General features: G+C 42.7%; 1 long non-coding RNA gene across 1 annotated transcript; it reads right to left on the bottom strand.

Annotated features, from left to right (window-relative positions):
* Positions 1-208: 208 nt before the first annotated feature.
* LOC144107872 (uncharacterized) lies at positions 209-4,167 on the bottom strand. The gene is made up of 3 exons (XR_013309423.1): positions 4,081-4,167; positions 2,302-2,382; positions 209-371 (listed from the first exon to the last, which is right to left on the bottom strand). It is a non-coding gene; the product is annotated as an uncharacterized LOC144107872 (long non-coding RNA).
* Positions 4,168-9,699: the final 5,532 nt, after the last annotated feature.

Here is a 9,699-nt window from a genome sequence, read left to right as displayed (position 1 = left end):
TTCATGTGGGTGGACATGATGAAGGTGGCCGCATATTTCGGCACTCAGGTGAATGCGAATGAGCAATTACTCCCTGAACTGAACGGCTCTTTCGTAGCTCTACTGTCAATAGTTCATAACAGACAAGATTTTCTTCTTTAATTTTTGGTTGTTGAAGTGAAGCGCTTAATTTTTTTATTTGGTCGCTCCTTGCCCTGAAAGCGAAGGAGTAGCTTCAATGTTTTCATTAAAGCTCTTTCGCTGCGGGCAGTGTTTCCAGTGGAAAACCATGTGGCGTATTTCTTGGGCAGCTAGCTGGTAGACAAGCTGACACAAGTAGGGCACATCTCTTTGATGTAGTAGGAACTTACGTTCTACCCAGACCTGCGCCCCTGCAAGAGAATACACCGAGGGTAATTGAGAAGGCAGGCTGCACTGAAAAATATTCATGTCATTGCGGCTATGATCCGGGAGAGTTGAAATTGATTCATGATGAAAACAACGACAAACGAAGGAACACAAAGAGACATCACAAGCGCTCACTCGCAACTGACTTTTTGATCCAGCAGATGCGCTTTACCTTTACGTGTTTTTTTTCCGGAACTCCCAATGTATCTTGTACGTGATTGTACGAAATGTACATGCACTCTCTGTTTTCTAAAGCCTCATGCTCGCCACACAGAAAAATCAGATAACGCGTGAAATTTTAGAAGCCTTCCATGTTCACAATAATTAAGGCGCTTGCATGAGTGACCCGTCTGTAAACCTCCATGATAAAAGAGTGAGCTACTTATACTGCAGGAATCTCTAACTTTCTGTGCGCTTGCACCACGGCGAAGCTTGTGTTTGATGGTTAACTTTTTTTTCCTTGAAAGAAAAACCTTTAAGTAAAGCGGCTCCAGATTAGAACCGCCATATGGGGGGTCGACGCATGTGTTGTGTGAGTGTTCTTTTGTTTTTTAGTGTGTTCTTCCCGCGCTCTTTCAACCACAAAATATCAGCGTCAAGGGGCTGGATAATTTTTCCTCAAAATTGCTGGCTACGTTTAACAGTCACAAGAAAGAAAAGCTCAAATGCTTCCTTGCTGTTGAGGCAAATTTTCTTTTGTCCTTTCTGTATCTTCGGTGACCACTGTCTATACATTCACTTCACTGCTGTAAAGATTGAAAGGAGATAGCTCTATCTTTTTACTAAAACTTTTTGAGTGCTGGAACACAGGACAGTCATTTTATGTTTATATGATAGACTGGTACTCGAGTCTTGCGCTGATTCTTTGCATTCATACATCCAGGACCTCCGAGGCATTTCTTAATACTGTGGAAAAGTTGACAACAGGTCAGACTTTCAAGCATGTTCTTAGATGAGGTGGTTTTTGGGGACAATTCCAAAATCACCTCATCTAAGAACATGCTTGGAATTCTGACCTGTTGTCAACTTTTCCACAGTATTAACATTACAGACATTATACGAGCAGTGGGAGGCAGCCCTGACCAACAATGGTCCGGAGGACCAGTGTCGCATCATCAGACTGGTCCAGGCATCCGCCCAAGCCACCGGAGTCCTGAACTGAGGAGTCCGCCTACCTGACTCGTAGAACACTTCAATGAAATAATAAATGTTTTCTCTCTCTCTCTCTCTCAGGCATGACGTCAGAGTCCTGCATCAGTGCCTCGTGGAAGAGCGTTATTGTATCCTGTCTGCACCAGTACCACAACGTCAAAATTTGGCACATTGTTGGCCGTCCTCCGTGACAGGCTGTTCGTCTTTCCAAGGTTGCTATGAAGCGGAAACCCGTTGTAATCGCCTATTTGTGTAGGTTCTGAACTTCCCTTTTGTGGTCTGCAAAATAGCGACAACCACTAAAACAACAAAAGAAATTTTGCGGGCTAAAACGGAGTAAGGTTCATTTCGTTTTTGTTTCAATGGTACAACAACAGGAAAAGGAAAAAAACGGTTAATTTGCAAGGACTAAGCAGACAGCGGAGACGACTGCCGGCACTACACAACATTCCTGTGTTAGCGCCATTACCCCCGTTTACTTTCTTGAGTTGTGCCTTATGTTCTATCTTGCTGAAACGATGAGCAAACAGCAAGGGCCTATGTCTACCAGCTCTACGCGAAAGCATGCTTCAGAACATTCATTGCACATTTGTGTCTGTTGGTTCACTGAATATATAAACCGTCAAAAAAGAACTGACGATGATGATGGTAGCAACATTACTGATAATTGAGGTGGTTTGAGTAAGGAACTATTTAGGTGTCATTGTTTGGTCGTAAATGTATGTTTGCGTGAATTTGCCGTTGTTCCCGACTATAGCTTACCAAGGGATTTTGACTGAAGAACGGCACAGGACTCATAGTCTGCGTAAAGAACTCGGAATGTTTGTGGCGCTAACGTCTCATCTGCAAAAACAAAGAAAATAAAACAAGAAACTGCACCATTACCATTAATGACGACTGGACAGAAAAGCCAAGGAAATGAAGGAGGGGAAGATTTTACCAGAAAAAACTCAAGGGGCCTGAATAATGAAAGTAACGATAATGCTCTCAAATAGGCATAATACAGCACACACCAAAAAAGAAGCTAAAGCATTATCAGGAGTTTAGGACACCGGCTACGTTGCGCTGTCACCCAGTGGTCTGATGCTACACAACAGAGATTAAGAGGTTCTCAGATCACCTAAGCTCCCGCAGCGTATCTTTTTTATAGCAAAAGACGCATCCCTCAGTTTCTTTTCATGCGTCGTGTCGGAGAAAAACAAACCAAACTAGACCGCTATCCTCAATTTCTTGTAAAATTAACACCTGAAAACTCAATAAAGTAAGCCGTAAATGTATATATGAGTCATTTAACAAAAGAAGGTACAACAGTACCGTAATAGTGCCGAGGAAAAAAATGCAATAAATTCCCAATGAAAACAAAAATATTCTGTTAGCGGTGACTTTGGATGTTCTTAATTGAAAATTCACCATCTACTGACATCAGGCCTATAATATTAGTAAATACAGTGCTAATAAGATGCGCAACACACTTTAAAAGTTAGGCTTATATTTTGTCTTCCCCAGCGGCAGCGTTTTTCCTAAAGTCATAACATGTGTTTTCAATACAGTAGGGGTCGTTGGTGTGACAGCAGTAGAATAGTGTGACAGCATTAGTGACCATTCATTATTTATAGGACAGCTCTCCTATCTCTAGTAGGAGTGGCATAGCATGTGGCAGAAAAACGCACGCAGGAAAGTTGTATCCTGAAGAAGTGCTGTCCAAGAGAGGACGGTGCTTTAGCAATAGCAGAGTTCGCCATTGTACTAGTGACCGCTAGTTAACAGAACTTCAGGCGGTCTGGAAATGTCAACAATTTGATGCCTCGATAGAATACATGGTATTCGATCTTAGAGAAAATATGTGACAATTGCGAAAATGTCATGACAAGAGCAAAGGGACGGGAGCACGCGAGCACTCCACTTCTGTGAGTGAGAGGAAAAGAAGGTTATGAGAAGATGAAAAGCATGGTAATCAGGCAAGACATGCATTCATGCAGTATAGTCTCACTCAGCAGCGCAAAGTCTGGCCCTCACTTCGTGTTGGACACATACACAATTGTCCTGAATGATCATTGATAAACATGATGTCAAAACACGTTATACTGGCTGCCAGCGCTATTTATTTGCAAGAACAGATCCAAAATACCGAAAATATGTTTTTCATTCACTCTCAACGCTCGAGGTCAAAGACTTTGGCATGTGCTGCCTGAGTACTGCTTAAATTTACTCAATCCGTGTACTTTGCATAATGGCACAAGAAATTCAATACCACCGCATCATCAGCTACTGTTTAGTGCGCTTGCAGGCGTAGAACCTCCCCCCCCCCCCCCCCCCCCAGCATGCTCAACGCTAAAGGGTAAGCTATTTTATCGTTTTTGTACACGTTCATTCCTCATAGCATTACATCTGATACTTAGGCATTGTCACGATGTTTTCGGATAGTGACACATTTTTGTTTTTCATAAACGTTCGATTAAGTAGTAAAAACGTCTTAGGGTTTTGTTGCTTTACAAAACTATCATTTCACTCGTTGTTCCAAAGCTCTTATCATATGCTTACCAACAACATGTTTAACGATAATTTGATTGTAGTGCTTATAGGCTTCGTCTGTTTTGTTTAATGCCACCGGTTTCGCTCCTGTCTGCCTGAAAGAGAAACCATAGAGGGGAAAAACATGGGAAGAAAAAAAAGTAACAGCTTATTTTTTTGTTTATACATGCAAAGGCCTATCCCTAGTTCTCCCAAAATTGCTTTGAATTCTGATGCACGGTTGCATCAAACGCTCATGCGGGGTGATTGATTGCAAGGGAAAGGGTAATATTGATTTGGTTATTCATAAGATTTGTTCCTTAAAGAGTACAACTCCGGGTTTTTTTCGAAATTCATATATTCTGATCAAACTTTTGCTCAAGCTTTTTAACTATGTTTGGCAGAAGATGTCAAGGCAAATACAGTGTTCGCGACTTCTAAATCGTTAATATCGTGTGATTGCTCGCTTCACGCGTAAAAAAAAAACACATTTTGAGGCTTGTTTTATGCCTAATTAGGCATTTTATTGACGGATTCATCACTTTTAGTTGCTATTTGAGCCATTCAAGGAGCTCATGGGTGTTTTTCTGATATTTTACCTGACGTCATCGCTGCGCCAACCAGAGCATTGTTCCCGGTCACTAAAGAAGTTTTGGCTTCGGTTCTGGTATTTTTCTTGTTATAAAAATAATTATTTTTTGTAGTTTGAAAAACTTGTTCTTGTGGCGGATATAGGACAAATCAAAGAATACGATGCGACTTTAATTTAAAATTCTGGGAAAAAAAACAGATGTCGCCATTTAAAAACGCTTATATTGTGTAGTGGAATAAGGGGTGTTGTGGTGTCCTCATTTTAAGCATATTCCGTCTCTACGCTCCCTCTTTTCTGTAATCACTGCCATTACACCTGCCAGACAAAGCTCAAAGCTTTCCGAAACTGTGTTGTGAAAGTAAAAAAAATGGAAATTTGTTTTGAGGAAAGAAAATGGCGCAGTAATTGCCTCACATATGTCGATAGATACCCGAACCGCGCCGTAACGGGGAGAGAGAAAACTTTATTGCCGGAAAAAAGGGGTTCCTGGATTCTTAGCAGAAGGGCCAGGTGTCCCGTTAGATGAAAACTGGCGGCGACGTCTTCGGCGCACTCGATGGTTCCTGCCTAGACGGCGGGGTCCGAGCTATGCAGCACTGCTTCCCAGGCTTCTGGTAAGGCAGCTTCTATAAGAGCGGGCAGTCCCATAGTATATGATCGAGGGAGGCAGTGCTACCGCAGTGGATGCAGGTGGGGCCTATAAGGTCAAGGGAGATGTGGGCGTAAATGTACGGGTTCGGGTAAGAATTGATTTGAAGTCTTCTGCAAGCCACGTACCTCTTAATGTTTGGAGAATGACTTGTGCGAAGGAGGATAGATTCTTCTAAAGAGTTTTTAGAATTGAGAAATGTCGTGGTACGAAATCACTGCCTCAATCTCGGGTCCCCCGGGACGACGCTCGAATTTTTGTCGGCAGAGCGCCGTAAGGGAAGGGATAAAGGAGGGATGGGAAAGAAGAAAGGAAGAAAGAGGTGTGCCGTAGTGGAGGGCTCCAGAATAATTTAGACCACCTGGGGATCTGTAACGTGCACCGACATTACATAGCACACGGGCGCCTTTAGCGCTTCGCCTCCATCGAAACGTGGCTGCCAAGCTAGGGTTCAAACCCGGGCACTCCGACTCAGTAGGAGATCGCCTTAACGACTGAGCCACCGAAACGGATGAAAGTTCGCCCGCTAGCAGAAATTGTGTGTGCGCTTGAGCTTTCATGCACATCGCTTTCTTTCGTGTCGCTTGCTTACTACTAACAAGAGTATAAATATTTTTCTCTTTAATTCGTTCACAAAATTGTTTGATGCTGCAAAATGGAGACCTCGAAACAGAGTATGTAGATTGTTCACATTCTAATGGTAATTATTTTCTTATTGCGTTTCATGAGCACAATCAACATTCGACTGCAGCGAATAGGAAATTAAGATATTTATTTTGAAGAGGCATTACTTACCGCTCTGTTTTATTACGAGAAAACTGGTATAAAACCTTGGCCTCTTTTTCGGGCTCTTCTTTAAATGTGACTCGCGCGCACAAACATGGCATTTGTGTTCCGAATTCGGCGTTCTCGGAATGGTATACCAAGCAGTACAGTGTCGTAATGTGCTTCAGCAGCTGAAAAAAAGAACAAAAATAGTTTACTTGAGCGCATTGATATGTTTAGTCTTTCTTATGGCTAAACTTAGTTTCACCAACATCGAATCAGAAGGAATGTTTTTTTGTTAGTGCGTTAGCACATAGAGAGGCCATTCCCCGCATTCAGCCTTTATCTGTTTGTCGGTTGACGACGAGGGCAAACAGATTTTTCAAGAGGCATGGCGAAAAGATGAGGTGAATGTCTGTCCTAGTGTGCATACTCTTGCCGGAGATGCGGATGAATGCGCGATCAAACGCGGTGTACACATGCGCAGGGGTGCAACGACGCGGCGCCGATCAAAGAAGAGTTCAACGGTTGCTTGGAACCTCCGTCTGAACCCGAGCCGGAACATTTGGTTTTGTTGTACGCGGCAGCGCCGCCTACATGCAGCTCCGTCATCTACGTGGGCAGTTTGGTATCAAACGGCACCTCAGCGTCATCGCCTCATGACGATGCCTACCGCGAACCAAGCTATGCTCCTGAGGACCTGAACCCGGAATGCCGAGTGGCTCATTTGGAAGTGCTCGGTGCCTTTCCCAAGGAGTGCAGCGCCACCACGGAACCACTGCAAAGCGTCGACGCCCAGTTGTACTAGTCTGCGGCCATTGCCGTGGGACGGCATCACTTGAGGCTGCCGTGCCCACCGGCTGGCCTACCCAGATTCGCCATGGTCTGACTTCGGACTTTTATTGGACATTCTTGGACCGTTTTTCTCATCCGTTCTTTCATTCTAATGCAAAGATGGCAATACATAATGAACAATACCCAAGAAGAGCAATTACAATCTTATAACCTCCAAAAACACTTTATCGGCCAAATTCTCCCTGCTCGCATCACACGGGCGGATGAATAAGAAAGCAGGGTGGTGAAAACTTGGAAAGTTTTTATCAGACTTTGCTAAAACTCCGAAATCAACTACGGCAGCGTTGACTAGAGTAAGTAGGAATATGGTGTTAAACTTCCCAAAGTGGCGCATGGGCTATGACGGACGCCGTAGTGGAGGTATCGGTCAAGTTTAATCTGGACAATTTGTGATTCTTAAACTAACATCACACAGCACACGGGTGGTTTTGCATATCGCCCTCGTTGAAATGCGTCCACCGCTGGTAGGGTCCTATCTCGCGACATTTATATCAGCGGCGGATGCCGGAGCTACTGGTACCCCTGGTCGTGTCCTAGCAGCGGGTTCTCTATGCCTCTACTTTGTAAAGCATCGTTTACGGTGTGCTTTACCGGAAACTATTAAATATATTCGGCGACCAAAAGAAGAAAATATGTGGAAGACTATCAATGTGACCGCTCCTGCTACACTTTGGTATATAACGTGAACGCAGCTCTCCAAACACATGATCACTCTTTGGGTTGTGGCCAACCGCCGCAGAAAGCTCGCGCTACGGCTTCATCCCTGGTTGCGTCATATGCGCAGAAGAGTGGAGCAAGGAACACGACGACGCATGTGCAAGCATTTAGAAAATCATTAGGTAGGACAAAATGCTCCGCTAGATGAAGAGGTGCAGGCTATCTTTTTTTTTTTACTTTTTGCTCATACGGGTTGCAGCGACATCGCAACCCTCCAGGGATTCGACGTAAAATCAAGTTTACAAATAAAAAAGCACAACAGACCCGGCCTACTTCATTGTGCTGCTTGAAGGAGCCTGCTTGCATGTTATTGTAATGATTCATCTGAAAGCATCAAGATCTAATTACAGACCCGTCTCGCTTATCTGCACCGCTAGTAAGGTGACGGAGCACTTCGTTTTTAATCACTTGAGCAGCTTCCTGCAAAACAATAGTTTCTTTTCAGAAAACAGCATGGTTTTCGGCGTGGCCTATCTACAGTTACTCAGCTTCTACATATTACCAATGAAGTCACGGCGGCGCTGGACCTCAGCGGGCGAATAGATGTGCTTTTTTCTTGATTTTCAGAAAGCATTTGACATGTTTGTCACAAAAGACAAACTGAAGCTGCAACGTGCGCTGAAAAACAAACAAATTCTTCGCTGGCTTGACTCTTTTTAACTAATCGAACACAATATGTCCGTATAGCAAACTCGATTTCTTCACCTGCTCCCGTACTTTCCTGCGTACCGCAAGGTTCAGTACTTAGACCTCTTCTCTTTTCGATTTATCTGAACGATTAGTCCTTTGATTCCCCTGTACGATGCCGGTTCTTCGCTGATGATTGCATTGTGTATCACAGCATTCAATCACTCCATGATCAGACTGCTATAGAGGATTACCTTAGTGCAATCGATAATTGGTGTCAGTCCTGGCGTATGAACTTAAATGCCTCAAAATGCACTCAAATGATAATTACAAGAAAGAAAACACCGTCAATATGTATATTAAAAATCAACAATGTAGCAATTAAGACGGTTGACAAATTTAAGTATCTGGGTGTAGTCATTGACTCGAAGCTAACCTGGAGCGCTCATGTCCAATACGTCGTTTCGGCGTCGCTAAGGAAGCTATGGCTAATTAAACATCGGCTGAAACATTGCACTAGTAGGACTAAACTCGCCGCCTACACGACACTCATTAGACCATTGCTTGAATATGCCGATGCAGTGTGAGATCCCCACACAAAGTTCGGTGTCAACAACATTGAAAGCGTGCAAAAGAAAGCTCTTAGATTTATTTATAATATTTATAGTAGACGAGCCTCGATCACTGATCTCAGAAAACGGTCTGGCCTCCCATCGCTAGAATTTCGGCGCAGACTGCATCGCTTACAAACTTTGTTTAATATCGTTAATAAACAAACCAAAATGAATCCCGACATCTACATCAATTTTAATAAAACAAGGAAAACCAGAGGCAAGCATAGCAAAAGAATTGTGATGCCCCAGACAAAACTACCGCTTATCGCTTCTCGTTTTTCTCTAGAACTTTAGCAGAGTGGAATGCTCTACCGCAAGAAGTCTCTAGTATGTCCCCGGTCGAATCCTTTGTGTCTGCCGTGCAATATTTGCAATGAAGCGCGTTAGTTTGAGTCACCAGTTTCCTGTTTGTTTTTTTGCACTGGTGTGTTGCTTCTTTTTGCTGAGGTCAGTGTCCGCTTTGTTGTAATTTTGTATAAGCTGCCTTTACCGACGCAATAGTCCGTATTTTAAGCATTTTTTTTTCATGCTTCCTTGTAACTCGCGTTTTTGTTATTTTGATTTGCAGTGCCGACTTTGTACTCACTTGCTCCTGCCTGGACTGCCAAGAGGCAGTTGGTAGTGACTAATAAATAAATAAATAAATAAATAAATAAATAAATAAATAAATAAATAAATAAATAAATAAATAAATAAATAAATAAATAAATAAATAAATAAATAAATAAATAAATAAATAAATAAATAAAAATAAATAAAAAATAAATAAATAAACAGTAAATAAATAAATAAGCATTACACTCAACAAACTATCTAAACCCAGTTACAGC

The sequence above is a fragment of the Amblyomma americanum genome, chromosome 10 (genome assembly GCF_052857255.1).
Source record: "Amblyomma americanum isolate KBUSLIRL-KWMA chromosome 10, ASM5285725v1, whole genome shotgun sequence".
Classification (NCBI taxonomy): domain Eukaryota; kingdom Metazoa; phylum Arthropoda; class Arachnida; order Ixodida; family Ixodidae; genus Amblyomma; species Amblyomma americanum.
This window is presented reverse-complemented; position numbering and strand designations above follow the sequence as displayed.